At 34.1% G+C, this 12,878-nt stretch overlaps 3 long non-coding RNA genes across 3 annotated transcripts in view; 2 read left to right on the top strand and 1 right to left on the bottom strand.

Moving 5' to 3' along the window:
• The window catches only part of LOC141393851 (uncharacterized), a 394,506-nt gene that overhangs the window by 315,599 nt on the left and 66,029 nt on the right, over positions 1–12,878 (top strand). The gene's annotated exons all lie outside the window — the stretch shown is intronic.
• LOC141392659 (uncharacterized) lies at positions 2,647–3,094 on the bottom strand. Its single transcript, XR_012409832.1, has 2 exons — positions 2,958–3,094; positions 2,647–2,890 (listed from the first exon to the last, which is right to left on the bottom strand). It is a non-coding gene; the product is annotated as an uncharacterized lncRNA (long non-coding RNA).
• LOC141392658 (uncharacterized) lies at positions 7,639–8,015 on the top strand. The gene is made up of 2 exons (XR_012409831.1): positions 7,639–7,795; positions 7,868–8,015. It is a non-coding gene; the product is annotated as an uncharacterized lncRNA (long non-coding RNA).

Genomic DNA, 12,878 nt, shown 5'->3' with positions numbered 1-12,878 from the left:
CACGTTTATTGTTGTGATGATGGATGAAAAAATATTCTTTAAAAAATCCACGTTTATTGTTGTGATGATGGATGAAAAAATATTCTTTAAAAAATCCACGTTTATTGTTGTGATGATGGATGAAAAAATATTCTTTAAAAAATCCACGTTTATTGTTGTGATGATGGATGAAAAAATATTCTTTAAAAAATCCACGTTTATTGTTGTGATGATGGATGAAAAAATATTCTTTAAAAAATCCACGTTTATTGTTGTGATGATGGATGAAAAAATATTCTTTAAAAAATCCACGTTTATTGTTGTGATGATGGATTAAAAAATATTCTTTAAAAAATCCACGTTTATTGTTGTGATGATGGATGAAAAAATATTCTTTAAAAAATCCACGTTTATTGTTGTGATGATGGATGAAAAAATATTCTTTAAAAAATCCACGTTTATTGTTGTGATGATGGATGAAAAAATATTCTTTAAAAAATCCACGTTTATTGTTGTGATGATGGATGAAAAAATATTCTTTAAAAAATCCACGTTTATTGTTGTGATGATGGATGAAAAAATATTCTTTAAAAAATCCACGTTTATTGTTGTGATGATGGATGAAAAAATATTCTTTAAACAATCCACGTTTGTTGTTGTGATGATGGATGAGAAAATATTCTTTAAAAAATCCACGTTTATTGTTGTGATGATGGATGAAAAAATATTCATTAAAAAATCCACGTTTATTGTTGTGATGATGGATTAAAAAATATTCTTTAAAAAATCCACGTTTATTGTTGTGATGATGGATGAAAAAATATTCTTTAAAAAATCCACGTTTATTGTTGTGATGATGGATGAAAAAATATTCTTTAAAAAATCCACGTTTATTGTTGTGATGATGGATGAAAAAATATTCTTTAAAAAATCCACGTTTATTGTTGTGATGATGGATTAAAAAATATTCTTTAAAAAATCCACGTTTATTGTTGTGATGATGGATGAAAAACTATTCTTTAAAAAATCCACGTTTATTGTTGTGATGATGGATGAAAAAATATTCTTTAAAAAATCCACGTTTATTGTTGTGATGATGGATGAAAAAATATTCTTTAAACAATCCACGTTTGTTGTTGTGATGATGGATGAGAAAATATTCTTTAAAAAATCCACGTTTATTGTTGTAATGATGGATGAAAAAATATTCTTTTTAAAAAATCCACGTTTATTGTTGTAATGATGGATGAAAAAATATTCTTTAAAAAATCCACGTTTATTGTTGTGATGATGGATGAAAAAATATTCTTTAAAAAATCCACGTTTATTGTTGTGATGATGGATGAAAAAATATTCTTTTTAAAAAATCCACGTTTATTGTTGTAATGATGGATGAAAAAATATTCTTTAAAAAATCCACGTTTATTGTTGTGATGATGGATGAAAAAATATTCTTTAAAAAATCCACGTTTATTGTTGTGATGATGGATGAAAAAATATTCTTTAAAAAATCCACGTTTATTGTTGTGGTGATGGATGAAAAAATATTCTTTAAAAAATCCACGTTTATTGTTGTGATGATGGATGAAAAAATTTTCTTTAAAAAAGTCCACGTTTATTGTTGTGATGATGGATGAAAAAATATTTTTTAAAAAATCCACGTTTATTGTTGTGATGATGGATGAAAAAATATTTTTTTTAAAAATCCACGTTTATTGTTGTGATGATGGATGAAAAAATATTCTTTAAAAAATCCACGTTTATTGATCAGATGGCCCATGGAAAAATATTCTTTAAAAAATCCACGTCAAATCTATGTCAAAAGAAAATTAGAAATTAATTTTTTTTTGGAATAAATAGATTTTATTTAAATTCATGACTGAAAAATATGAATATAACATATTGCCATATCTTGGTATAATCCATTAAATGGTGACGGTGTGCAATTTAGTCGCGATTATCAGCCTATTTGGCCGATATTGGGTTCCTTATGGGCAAGTTCTCAACATGCAACAACAATTTTTGTTGTTATTCGTTGTGTTGTAGTTTTCGTATAACCCACAATGTAAGTAAAAGGCTAAGACATGTTTAACTGTTAAACCATATTTCAGCGTACATATGTTCCTTGCAAAAAACTATAAGCCTAATCTAATATTTATTGTGGCACATAAAATAGCAGCAACATTTCACTCTATTATAATTTATCAATTTTTGGTAAAGCATGATACATGATACAAACATGATCATTGCCTTACTGTATTAAATCTTCAGATATATCCCAAGTTTTTTCATCACTACGCGCGTCATCTCGTCATTTATTATCGAGATAAACTCTGACCGAAAAATAACCGAACATTTCCCTAAAAGATGACTTTATCTTATTTAGAAACCATGTTCCTTTGAGTACACCATAAGATTTTTCGCCCAAAAAATCGAGGAATACGCTTTAAAATCGTCCAACGTATATAATAATTGTTCCACAAACATCCCAGGCGGGACAGGGGAGACTTCTCTCGTAGACTTCTCTCATATACATATATATAAAAGTAATCGAAAGATTTATACGAAAAGAAGAAGAAGAATATATACGAAAAATCGCTAATAACCTTCTGATACGGTTCTCAGAGTCATATATTCCCATTTTCACTTCAAAAATATTTGTGAAAATTTTATTTTCATATAATAAAGTTTTTGAATATTTATTCGCAGTTACATAAAAACAGAATTGCCTACGATGTGTAATTGTGAAAATAAATGTTGCATTTCAAATTTGTATTTGAATTTTTGTATTTACAAAAAACCAGCATCGGAAATAGTATGAAAACGTGCAAATACTTTTCATTTTCCGTATGCCGAGACCATGTCGCGTTCTGGTGGTAGGATTGGAATACCAGTATAGTAGGGATGACGGCTGGAAAAAATATATGCAATGATTAAATAACTATGGCCTTTTTATTGTTTTAATAATTTTATCATACTCTCCCATTTGTGGTTTAGCTGTTGCCAATATGATCATTGCTGATAGTCCCAAAATGGTAAATAGAAATTTCATGGTGATGTTTGGTTGGTTAACGAATTAGATGAACTTACTTTAGTTTGGAAATTCTTAAGCTTTTATATCCAAAATTTAAAGAACAGTAGGACATAATAAATTTAATTGTTTTTTTTTTTTTGCTAAAAGCGTGGCCGAGAATTAATTACAACAATGACATATTTGCAAACAAATATTAAATTTCCAATAATAAAAAAAAATCAGTTTCAAAATTATATTTTAACATAACAATGGGTGGTTTCAATGGGTTAATGGTCACCACATAAACTTAAAAATAAAAGCTGCTAATGAGGGGCCTTTAGAAGTGAGTAATATACATAACTATTTGTCACGTAAACTACCTAAGGATCAAGAAATGTGGAACCCTTTTCTATTTTAACTTAATGATATGGAAATAAATTTCTTATAAACACGAGTGTGAAATGTGTTTTGAACAGAGAACGAAACCCCTTGCGGAGAAGTTTTACAAGACTGTAATGCACTAGCACGGTATGAGAACATTACTATATAGACTTTGGTGAGAGTTGCAAAATTTGCTATAGACAGAAAATGATTAAAGCTTCCACTCTACATATTCCCATTCAATTCGATACAATTGAAAAAAAAACAAGTAAGAAAGGACAATAGTCGCCATGTAGTTTGATTACTATTTTTAATTGATGGACGGACACGCATCGCTAAGTCGCTTTATCTCTTTGAGATATGATTTTTGGTATACCAAATGGGGAGTCTACGACGAATATTTCGCGGTGTTACATTTGGTGGTGTTTTGAATTTTCCACATTGTGGTGTAGAGTATTATTAACAATTGCTTAAGTGGCGTATACATAGCGTCAGTAGTCATACGCAACATTGTACAACAACAAATTAGTTAGCGGAGTTCTGCGGAGACTAAAACATCTGGTATCCAGCTTCACTCCAGTGAATGAAAGACTTGCTGCAATTCGAATAAAGGCTAAATTCTTCAACATCAGCTTTATTTGCGCTCATGCTCCCACTGAAGAAAAAGACGAACAGACCAAAGATATATTTTACGCGCGCTTAGAAGAAACATATGACCGTTGCCCTGCCTATGACATTAAAATCATTCTAGGCGATTTTAATGCTAAAATTGGAAAGGAGAATATCTTTGGTCCAACAGTCGGGAAATTCAGCCTCCACAGTGAAACATCTGACAATGGTATGAGGCTGATAGACTTTGCAGCGGCAAAAAACATGGTAGTTAGCAGTACCAGATTTAATCATCTCGATATTCATAAGGGGACCTGGCTGTCTCCAGATCAGAAAACAAGAAATCAAATTTATCATGTTGTGATAGATGGAAGACATTCATCGAGCGTGTTGGATGTACGATCTTTCCGAGGCCCAAACATTGATTCGTACCACTACCTTGTTGCAGCAAAGGTACGCACCCGCTTAAACGTGGCAAACAAAGTACGAACAGACACAACACGAAAGTTAGACATCGGTAAGCTGCAATCACAACAGATAGCCACAGCATATTCCACTCAACTGGCCCAACTGCTTAATCAAAGCACTCCTCATCCCGATAACATATCAGCGCAATGGCAAAGCATTGCCCACTCCATGCAAACAGCCGCAAAATCCATACTTGGATACCAGAGGCCTCCACCAAGGAATCCATGGTATGATCAGAAGTGTCGTGCTGCCACCGAAGAGAAAAATGCTGCTGTTACTTTACAATCCGTAGCAACGCGTAGCGCACGAGAGAGATACAGGAAGAAAAGGAGAGAGGAGAAACGTCTGTTCCGCAGGAAAAGGAGAGAGATGGAAAAGCGGGAGTGTGAAAAAATCGAGATGTACAGGAGCCAGAATGAAGTCCGAAAATTCTACCAAAGAGTCAAGCATCAAACTGATGGCTTTGGTACAGGCACATCCTCCTGTAGAGACCAGCAAGGTAATTTGGTAACTGATACAGATAGTGTACTCAGGATATGGAAAGAACATTTTTCAAAACTGTTGGTATCTAATAGCAGCGAAGACGACGAAGATACCACAGTCCCAATCCCAGAAGATGGTATTGAATGTATACCGCCCAGCCAAGATGAGGTAAGGACAGCAATAAATCGGCTGAAGAATAATAAGGCAGCAGGAGCCGATGGCTTACCAGCCGAGCTGTTCAAAACCGAAGGCGACACGCTGATAAGGTGTATTCATCAGCTAGTTAGCACCATCTGGCAGGAAGAACGAGTACCCGACGATTGGAACCTGAGTATCCTGTGCCCCGTCCACAAGAAGGGAGATAAGACTGTATACTCTAACTATAGGGGCATAAGTCTACTCCCTATTGCCTACAAGATCGTGTCAGGGATATTGTGCGAACGACTAAAGCCAATGGTCAACGAGATAATTGGACCATACCAATGCGGCTTTAGACCTGGCAAGTCCACCATTGACCAGATATTTACCCTGCGGCAAATCCTGGAGAAGACCCAAGAGATGCAGATCGACACCTACCACCGACAGCCCGCTGCGTTCAAAGGTATTCCAAGCCATGTCTGAATTTGGTATTCCCGCAAAGCTCATCCGGCTTTGTAAAATGACTTTAACTGACACGAGGTCCTCAGTTAAAATAGGAAAGAACCTCTCCGAAGAGTTTGGTACCAAAAGAGGTTTCAGACAAGGAGACAGCCTTTCGTGTGACCTCTTCAACATCCTGCTAGAAATGGTTATACGAGAGGCAAACGTCAAAAGAAGTGGCACAATCTACACCAATAGTCACATGTTACTTGCTTATGCTGATGATATAGACATCATAGGCCGATCAGTAAAAGAAGTAACTGATACATTTATGAAGGTCGAAGGAGAATCTGCTAAAGTGGGTCTGGCGGTAAACGGTGAGAAGACCAAGTTGATGGTGTCGACGCGCAATGCGTCCATTGAGCTCGGACCGACTGTGGAAGTTGGTTCCTATAATATTGAGGTAGTAAAAGACTCCGTCTACCTCGGCACTTCCGTCAACACAACAAACGACATCAGTTGTGAAATAAAAAGAAGAATTGTATTGGTCAACAGATGCTACTTTGGATTAAGTAAGCAGTTTAAAAACAAAGCCACATCTCGTCAAACAAAAATATAGCTCTACAAAACACTGATACTACCCGTGCTGATGTATGTCTCCAAAGCCTGGGTACTTGCGCAAGCAGACATGGCAGTGCTTGGTGTGTTTGAGAGAAAAATTCTTCGAAAGATCTAAGGACCAATCTGCGTTGACGGTGAATATCGACGTCGCATGAACCACGAGCTGTATCTGCTGTACAACGACATCAATATTGTTAAACGTATCGAGATGCAGCGATTGCGTTGGCTAGGCCATATCATAAGAATGAGCGATGATGACCCCTCTAAAAAGGTGTATAAACACGGACCGCTTGGCGGTGCACGCAGAATTGGCAGGCCAAGGAATAGATTGCGCAAACAAGTGGATGATGAGATGAAAAGACGCGGTATTCCAGAAAGCGAAGCACAAATAGGGAGAATTGGAGATCTTTTCTTAGTTCGGCCTATAGAACAAATGTTCTGTAATGGGTCAGCTAAGTAAGTAAGTAAGTTTTGTCAGTAGTGCAATTATTTGCAACTGTTTTGTTGTTTTAACGACAAAATTCGGTAGAAATTAAAGCGCAAAATGTTGAAGGAAAATTAACTCATCTAGAATTATGAACACATCAATATTTCCACATGACGACAATTATCGGTAAATTTTGTCGTAATCTAGTTAGAGAATCACACTACAGATTTCATTATGAAGAATGATGAAAAATTGGGTAAATTGATTATGAAAACCATTTTATAAATCCAGGTATTAAAGAGAACAACAGTATTGAAAGTCTAATATTTGTTTGTTAATATATCATGCCCCATTTTATTCGAATTCATTGTATTCTCAATAATACATTATCGGGCCACTAAACTTGGATTTTTTTAAAAATATTTTTTTTTGCAACATCAGGTTACTAAACGTGGATTTTTTAAAGAATATTTTTTCACCCAATATTAGGCCAATAAACGTGGATTTTTTAAAGAATATTTTTTCACCCAACATTAGGCCACTAAACGTGGATTTTTTAAAGAATATTTTTTCACCCAACATTAGGCCACTAAACGTGGATTTTTTAAAGAATATTTTTTCACCCAACATTAGGCCACTAATCGTGGATTTTTTAAAGAATATTTTTTCACCCAACATTAGGCCACTAAACGTGGATTTTTTAAAGAATATTTTTCACCCAACATTAGGCCACTAAACGTGGATTTTTTAAAGAATATTTTTTCACCCAACATTAGGCCACTAAACGTGGATTTTTTAAAGAATATTTTTTCACCCAACATTAGGCCACTAAACGTGGATTTTTTAAAGAATATTTTTTCACCCAACATTAGGCCACTAAACGTGGATTTTTTAAAGAATATTTTTCCACATTTTTCCAATGTTAATTTTTCGCAAATATGTATCAACCACCATTTAATATATATGAGCTCTCTATAATGCATTAATAGTAATTTATTCCGAGTCATGACTCTTTGTTACTATTTTTTGTAATTATATTTCAAATATTATATGTTTCTTCGTTATTCTACATTTTGGATATAAGAGCTAATGTACTTGCTGTTAATGTAATTTGATCAACTAAGTTAACCAATTACCCAACCAACCATCATCATGAAATTTCTTTTAACCATTTTGGGACTATTAGCCGCATTGGTCATACGCACAGAAGCGAAACAAGAACCGTTCTGGAGACTGTATGATAAGAATATCAAGAAATAACAAACACATAGTTAAGTAAAATTTTCATATATATTTTTTTCTTCCAGGGCTGGTGTTGAACTAATAGACAATAGAATTTAAATAGTGTAAATGTTTTGAATATCGTTAATAGAAAAAGAACATGTGGTAGTTTTTAAGGATTTTTGTGCAATTGAAGTTATAAAACTATACAATAAATATTCACTCTCTACAAGATTTAGATCTGTTATCAGAACATTTTAATTTACACTTAAAAGCAACTATGTATAGAGAAAAAATTAATAATATCTTGAGGCGTATAAGTATTGTCGTCATATACGACACCGAGGTGCGTTCGCAATACAAAAAGGGGGAGGGTTTTAAAGTGATTTTGAAATAATCAAAGAAGACTCTTGCTTAAAAAAATATTCTTTAAAAAATCCACGTTTATTGTTGTGATGATGAATGAAAAAAAAATATTCTTAAAAAATCTGACAATCACTAAATTTATCACAGTTCTCAATTATGTATTTGTAGCTATTAATTCTGGGTCATGCCTTTAGTAAAATATATTTTAAATTTGTTATGTCCAACTGTTGTCTAAGTTTTAGATATATAAGCTGAAGTATTTCCGAACTAAAGTAATTTGGTTTACTTACAGCGTGTTTTTGTAAAAAGTTTTTGCCCATTCGTTCGTCGATTTCATGAACGAAGACACAATTTGGTTTTCATAGCGGTTGACGTTTGTATTCGTGTGACAAACAAATGAAAGCTTTTTATTTTCGTAACAAAATCAGACGAACGAATATGTCAAAAATAAACGAATGGAAAATACCCATCGTTTTGAATGAAAATTAAATAATTTGAGTAATAAAAGGCACAAAACACACGAAAACTGGAAGGGAATGCACTTTTATTTATTTCCATAGAAGCACACGCGTATATGTACATCCGTTTCTTCATATTATCACAATTATTTTTGCACAAATTTGATTACATTTTTTTCTTATTTTTTGTTTGTCATCTGTTGATCGGGGTTGCCATCAAGTAACACATTTTACGTGCAGATGCCTATGCAAAATTCACAAAATAAGTATCATGGAAACCCTGAAATATAAAAGCTTTTATGAAATAGACGAAAGCTTTCAGATAAAAACGAATGGTTCGTAAAATTTTACAAGAACCAAATTTTGAACGTATACGTTTTAGTACGAACGGTTCGTGTGACAGGCAAGCATTTTTACAAAAACACCCTGTTAGTCAAACCAACAATCATCATTACGAAATTTCTATTAACCATTTTGGGACTATCAGCAATGGTCATATTAGCAGCAGCCAAACCCCAGAACTATAAGGTAGGATAAAAAATATAAATAAATAACAAACGCATGGTTACATAAGCTTTGAATATATTTTTTCCAGGGATGATTTCGACATTTTCGTGGCAATAAATATAAAATCCTAAACAAATGTTATGTCAATTTAATATGGAATCGAATTCGACTGCTACCTCCACAATAAAATGTACGAATATCGCAATATTATTTTCCTTTGTTTTACGAAATTATTTAAAGGTAAGAAATACTTAAAATAGGGACGGCCTATCATAAAACCTGCGGACGTATATCCACAATTTTTCATGTAGAAGACTGTTTCCGACTAATGGGATTTTCAAAATTTTAAATAACGATACTTTTTTCGTTAAGTTGTTTATTTAATGATGCGCTTAATAATGTAACTAAAGGCTTAAAATTGCCTAAAATCTGGTGGTGCGGATATATGTTGGATATACCAAAATGTAGACTCATAACCAAAATTTTCGCTAGAGACGTTTTGTTGCGAACTGAGAAGCCCATATGCATAATTAGAGCTAATTCGGTCAGGAAATTTAGCTAGCATAATTCATTTAAATTTGTATTTAAGATAATATCTTATAAAAATAAATAAATATTTCTTCGGAAGGTTAAAATTAAAAATAAATAGCTTTAGAATATAAAGAATAACTAATAAGGCTTTGGGAATTATAAGTATCGTCATCATTTATACGCCACTAAGCTGCGTTCAAAAAGAAAACGGAATGCTGTTAAACGGCCTTCAGTAGAATCAAAGAAGTGGTTTACGAGACACTCACCTATATCGCTGACTACTAAGGAATATTGGTTTTTGCGGCTGAATTGCTTTCAACAAGCTTTCTTCTTCTTCTTTATTTACTCATCCGTTATCCGGATATAAGTGATCGTGCAATTCATTTTGTTTTTTAATATTTATCGCATTATGTTTATGTTATTGTATAGTGGTTGTCAGCTCTCTGTGTCTTGCAGCTTTCAGCAGATCAGTTTCATCGGTATAACCTGTCCAGTCCATGATGTTTTTGAGCCAGGATGTTTCTTTTCTTCCTCTAGCACGCCTTCCATCAATTTTTCCTTTTAAAATTGCTTGTAAAATGTTATATTTGTTGTTCCTTAATACGTGTCCAAGATAAGCTATTTTGCGCTTTTTTATTGTTGTTATTAACTGCCGGCTTACATTCATCCTTCTTAGTACTTCGTCATTAGAAATTTTCGCAGTCCATGGTATTTTCAGTACTCGCCGGTAAATCCACACTTCGAAGGCTTCCAATTTTCTTTCATCAGAGGATTTGAGCGTCCAAACTTCTGTTTCATATAGCAGCACCGACCAAACATAGCATTTTATAAGACGTACTTTCGTTGTTACGTTTATGTCATGGCTTTTCATAAGTTTATTGTATTTACAGAAAGCATCTCGCGCCATCTCTATACGACTTTTAATCTCTTTCGAGGGATCCCATTGGTCGTTTATTAGTATTCCTTGATATTTAAAAGATCGCACTCTTTCTATTTCTGTACCTTGTACTTTTAAGGTCACACCTGCATGGGGATTTTTTCTGCTTATGACCATATATTTCGTATATATTTCTATTTCTTCATGTTGATTTTAAGGCCATATTTCTCACTTACTCGTGCAAGTTTCTCTTCAAGTTTCTGGAGACCGGATATGCTTCCAGCCAGTAACGTGGCATCGCCTGCATACCTTATATTATTGACTATTTTCCCATGAATTTTTATTCCGACGTTTTCTCCTTCTAGCGTTTCTTGGAATATTTTCTCTGAATATACATTGAATAAATAAGGGAGATAAAAGACAGCCCTGTCTAACACCCTTTGAGATGCCAATTTCTTTTGTTGGTTCTCCACTTACTAAAATTTTTGCCGACTGATTCCAATAGAGACTATTTATGCACATAAGTTCATTGTCTTGCATTCCTATATCATGTAATATTTCCATTAATTTATCGTGTTTGACGGTATCGAATGCTTTTTCGTAGTCAATAAAACAAATGAATACATCTTTCTGGGCATCCCTACATTTTTGTGTTATAATTTGGATGCAGTATAATGCCTCTCTTGTACCCATTCCTTCGTTAAACCCAAATTGGTGGGTATTTCCCATGTGTGCTTCACATATTTTATATATTCTACTATGAATAATCTTTACAAATATATTCAAGGCATGACTCATTAAGCTAATGAGTCTGAAGTCACTGCGTTGTTTTGCATTATTTTTCTTGGGTATTGCGATGAAGGTTGATTTTAGTCATTCTTCTGGATAGTTTCCAGTGTTGTATATGTAGTTTAAAAGGTTGACTAGTAGGTGTATATTGTTGGAATCAATAAGTTTCAGTAATTCTGATGGGATTTCGTCCGGTCCTGTAGCCTTTTTGTCTTTCAATGATTTTATAGCGCGTTCTACTTCGCTCTGCGTTATAGACGTCCCTCTTCTTGGAATTTCCGAAACATCCTCATAAGGTGACCGTTCGCTATCAGTAAAAAGATTGGTAATATATTCCTACCATATCTGCTTCCTTCCATCCAAGTCAAAGACAGCTTCATTGTTTTTGTTAATTAGAACTGGATTGATTATTTTCTTTCCATATACTTCGGCGGCTTCCTTTAGCTTCTTGTGGAGGTTAAAATCATCGTGTATACTTTGTAGAAATTCAATTTCTTGGCATTTGGCATTCAAATTCGCATTTTTGGCTGTTCGGGTCGCAGATCGTATCTCCTTATTTATCTCCCTGTATTTTTCATAGTTTTTATTTCTGTACTTGCTTCGCTCATTCCATAGTTCTCGAATCTCGTCGGTAATCCTTTCTTCTGTTCTTGATGATGTTCTCTTTCCCAGAGTGTTCTTTGCAGTCTTGTTTATAACATCTTTCACCTTGTTCCACAATGCATGCATATTTTCTTCATTCAACTGTTGTAGTTGTCCATTTATATTGTTTTGCAGCTCATGTTTAATTGCCGAGTCTTTAGGTTTTTCAATATTCATTTTATTTTGAGGCTGTTTTGTCCGATTTGATGCGAGCTTAATTCGTATATTTGCGGCGAGTAAGTTGTAATCCGATGGCACATCTGCTCCTGGGTAGGTCGAACATTTTGTAACACTGGAGAAATATCTTTTATTTATTAGGATGTAGTCTATTTGGCTTCTCACAATTTGGTTTTCATTGTCCTGTGGGGATTTCCAGGTGTATAACCGTCTGGGATGTAGGGGAAAACACGTATTGGTCACTTTCATACAATATTCCTGACAAAATTGCACAAGTCTATCTCCTCTATCATTTCATTCGCCTAGGCCATATTTTCCCGTAATATTTTCAACTTCTTGGTTTCCGACCTTGGCATTAAAGTCGCCTTATATTATTGTTATTTCGTGTTTTTTGTCATCTTTAGTAACTGCGCAATATCATTATAAAATTCTTCGACTTCATTCATATTTGCATCTCCAGTGGGAGCATAGACTTGTATGATATTAAAATTTAGCGGTTTTCCGCTTATTTTTAACAACATTGTCATGTCTGACTTTGGAACAAATCCCGTGACACAGGCCGCTATATGATTTTTAACAATAATACATACTCCTCTTCTGTGAGCACCCTCCTGGTTTCCTGGATGATAGACCGTCATATTTTCTGATCTGAAATCACCGCATTCCGTCCACCATGTTTCGCTGACACCTAAGATATCAATTTGGAGTCGGTTCATCTCGCTTATTGTGTTATGAAGTTTTCCACTTTCG

This window comes from Musca autumnalis, unplaced genomic scaffold (genome assembly GCF_047663935.1).
Source record: "Musca autumnalis isolate F117 unplaced genomic scaffold, ASM4766393v1 scaffold_2, whole genome shotgun sequence".
NCBI lineage: Eukaryota > Metazoa > Arthropoda > Insecta > Diptera > Muscidae > Musca > Musca autumnalis.
Note: the sequence above shows the minus strand (reverse complement) of the source record. Positions and strands in the feature narration are given on the sequence as shown.